Genomic DNA, 3,815 nt, shown 5'->3' with positions numbered 1-3,815 from the left:
CCCCCGGGGTGTGAATTAAAAGGGGGCCAGCCGGCCAAACCAGGCCCGCCCCTCACACCCCACCCCACCTGCCTTGCCTGCAGAGCGGAAGTCCGCTCCTCCCGCGCCCGGGAGCCACGAGGCCACCCTGGGCAGAAGCAACCCCCTGGCCCGCCACCCCCCGGGGACGCAGAGGCCATCAAGGGATGCGCTAGGGTGGCAGGTGCCCAGCCCGGGGCCGGACTGTGGGCTTGCTCAGTAAGGATCAACTGTTGGATGACGGGATGGACGCATGAGTGAACGAAGGGGTGAGACTGGTGAGGCCCCCACTCAAATGGGGCTGGGGGTGGGGCAATGCCCACTCCTCTCAGTAAAAGGACATCCACCCTCCACCCTTTTGACCTAAAACTTCTTGCATCCTCAACAACTCCCGCCTAGCAGCTCAAGTATGGCAGTCAAGTTCCTTCATTGACTCACCTGTCCAAACATACATCCCACATACTCTTACTGAACCCCACTTTGTGCCAGGCTGGTGCTGGGACACCCAAAGGAGGAGTGGCTGGCCTAGGACACCCCCCCCAGAGGACCAGATAAGGAAATGGTGATGAAGTAGAGAAGAAAAGGTAGATGGAGAATAGAAAGGGGCAATAAAAGCAGAAAAAACAGGAAATCAGAAGAATTGGGGTCGCGGGGCTCTCCTGAGCCTCTGGGATTGACTTAATGGGGGATGCCGAGACCAGTGGGCGCTGGGAGCCTGACAGGACCTCTGGGCTGGAAGCGTGGGGCACAGGGGTCCCGTGTGCATAGGCAGCTGGGAGCAGCATCCATCCAGGCGCAGAAGGGGGACCACGGAAACAAGGATGCAGGTTAAAACAGGCTGCCATACACTCAAGAGCAAGTAGCACAGACCCCTCTGCTGGTGGCCCCAGAAGTTGAATTCAACTGCCTTCCACCCCCTCCCCAGGTTCTCAAGTGCTGGAATATTGATGACTTTGGGACACGTATTTTAATTAGTATGTATGTGAGGGTGAAAAGGGTCCTATGGGTTATTTTTTTTTCCTATTTAAAATAAATCCTCTTTTAGAAACACCAGGAACTGCTCTATTATTTTACTCTCCCAAAAGTGCACGGAGGAGTGTAGGTGGGATCCCTATTCTCAGAGGTGCTCACCCTCATCCAGTCCCCAAGTCCAGGCAACATCTGGGTCACTGCCACCAAAAGGAGTGGAGTTGCCCCAACTGGCCACCTGGGCCTCCTTCAACATTTCCATTTAGGGGGCTGGACGAGGGTTGGTTTTGTTAACTTGGAAAGAGCATCAAATTCTGATCCATGAATGCCAGGGAACCTTTAGCCAACAAGTAAGTTAAGGAAGTTTTCAACTAAAAGTTTTCTTGCACCAAACACCTCACTTTTCCCTTAGTTGTTCCCCCCGCCCCCCATTTGGCTGAAGGTCTGGGTAGAGCCTGAAGTTTAATTGGAGTGATCTCATCTTGATTGATCTGTCTTGGGGTGAGAAACATCCAAAACTCAGGATTCGTAAGGGCAAGTTTCCAACTCAGGCACACTTGCTCTAAAAACATTACTGGGAGACTTCCCTGGCGGTCCAGTGGTTAAGACTCCGCGCTTCCAATGCAGGGGGCGCGGGTTCGATCCCCGGTCGGGGAGCTAGGATGTCACATGCCGCAGGGTGCGGCCAAAAAAAAAGGTAATAACAATTAAAAATAAAGACATTCATGGGCTCCTGGGAGTCTAAGAATCAGGACAGAAAGGGAGAATTTGGGGGGGCGGGGGGGCGTGCAGGACATATGGGAGGGGCACATTTAGGGGGTAAAAGGAGTGACTACAGGTTCTGGTGCTGGATCTGAGTGGTCCTGACAAATCGCTGGTCCTCTCATCCCTCTCATCCTATGTGGGGGCCAAATGTGAGCCCCAACCATGCCCTTCCCTTGGTGGGGGGACTGGGGTACCAATACCCATCCATTTCCTGACCTGGAAGGAGCGTTCCACGGGCACTGACCCTGCGATCATTCTACGGGGACTATGCCTAAGCCTTGGCTTTTCTAGCATTTGAGGACCTTAAAGGCTCAACACCAGTGAGTCCTAAAAACAAGTCTGGTGTGAGGCAGAGTTGGAAACGTGCACCCCCATCTCTCTGCTTTTGGAAAAACGGATCCCAGAGGCCTGAAACGCCCTGGCCCATTGCTGGTCTGCATGTAGGGTCGAACAAAGGAACTTTCTGCAAAGCAGCCCTATCTGTGGCCCAGAGCTGCCTACAACTTTCCACCCCGCTCAATGGATCGCGAGCTGGGACAGAGGCAGAGACTTAAATGGGAAGCAAAATGAATCCTGGGCTCCAGCACCAAAATTAGAAGTGTGGCTTCAGACCCACGTAGCCCGTGCCCTGCGGCCGCGGCCCTGCGGCACTTATTATGATAATCAGTGTGTTTTTCCTTCCCAGACAAAGAAGCCTCCTTATGAGGCGAATACTGGAGTCCAGCAGCTACCTCATTAACGTCTGCAGCCTCTTCCTTGACAAGGCCCAAGATTAGCCCTGTGTTCATTAACGGAAAAGGGCGGAAAGTGGAATAAAACTGAAAAACACAGCTGGGGGGAGGGGGGGGGGCTCTTTCTGTTGGCCATTCATTCATTGAAAGACTCCGTGTAGCTTCGGGATTTAATCACCAGCCGAGGGGGCGTTTAACCAGGATGGAGGAGGTAAAGAGGTTAAACCTGATAGAAGGAGTTAAAAACCCGAAATGGGGCAATTTGATTTGAAAGCTTCCTGGGATTTGTCACTGGGATAATGAATTTTAAACCTTTTTCCTGTTTACTTTCTTTTTGCCTAACCCAAGAAGAGACTCCTTCCTCTGGATGTGGTTTTTTGTTTGTTTGTTTGTTTTGGTGGGTTTTCATATTTTCTAAGTCTCCCTTTCCTACTCTTTTTGTCTTTGGTGCCCTTTCCTATCCTTTGCTTCTTTCTCTCCCACTGCCCCCTCCCCCCGCTTCTTTCTTCTCCCTTTGGTCCTCCCTGTGGGAACTTAACCTCCAAGAAAATCTGGTGATGACCCCAACTGTATTTTCTCATGAACACTTTATTGAATTTATTTCAAGTCCCTCAAAGAGTGGGACTTAAAATCTTACCTGCAAGACTGCCCACCTGACCTGCCAGGTAAAGACACCCTATACTGCAACTGAGAAAAAGGTGGCTTGGAAAAACTGACCTACCCCAAGGCCTCAGCTCTAGGTGGTTTAGACTCCAACCCAGGGTGAGATGCTAAGAGGCAGATTCCGGAAGGTGAGAGGTCTGGATACTCCAGTTCCTAGCAGAAACTAAGGAGGAGGAAAGCCAGGAGCAGGTGACTCTGTGAGGTCTACAGGGGCGTGTCTGTCCATAGAAGTGACTGGAGCTGGAAAATGTGAAACACTGGATACGTGTCTGCGTGTCATGTGCCCATGAGCGTGTCCAGGGTTAACCTCCAGAAAAGTCATTACCTTAGTGACAGCCGATCAGCGGAGTAGAAGAGGTCAGGAAGCAGTGGGTTGGAGAGGAAACTGGAGGTGAGGAAGGAAGACAGCAAGTGTAGACAGGCCTTTCGAGAAGCTTGGCTGTGAAAGGAAAGAGAGAGTGGCTAGAAAGCAGGGCAGGAGGGGCCCGGAGGCTCAGAGCTGCCGACCGAGCAAAGTTAGGAATTCGGAGGGAATCGCTGCTGGCCGGAAGGCCAGGTCTGAGACAGGAGAGGCCAGGGCAGGGGACGCCTCTCCCTTGACTGTGTCAGATGCCTCAGACGCCCCAATCTGAAGGCCACTTGACGGCCTCTTCCCCTAGGAGGCTCAGG

The sequence above is a fragment of the Monodon monoceros genome, unplaced genomic scaffold, assembly GCF_005190385.1.
Source record: "Monodon monoceros isolate NGI ecotype Baffin Bay Population unplaced genomic scaffold, NGI_Narwhal_1 Super_Scaffold_21, whole genome shotgun sequence".
NCBI classification, from domain to species: Eukaryota; Metazoa; Chordata; class Mammalia; order Artiodactyla; family Monodontidae; genus Monodon; species Monodon monoceros.
Note: the sequence above shows the minus strand (reverse complement) of the source record.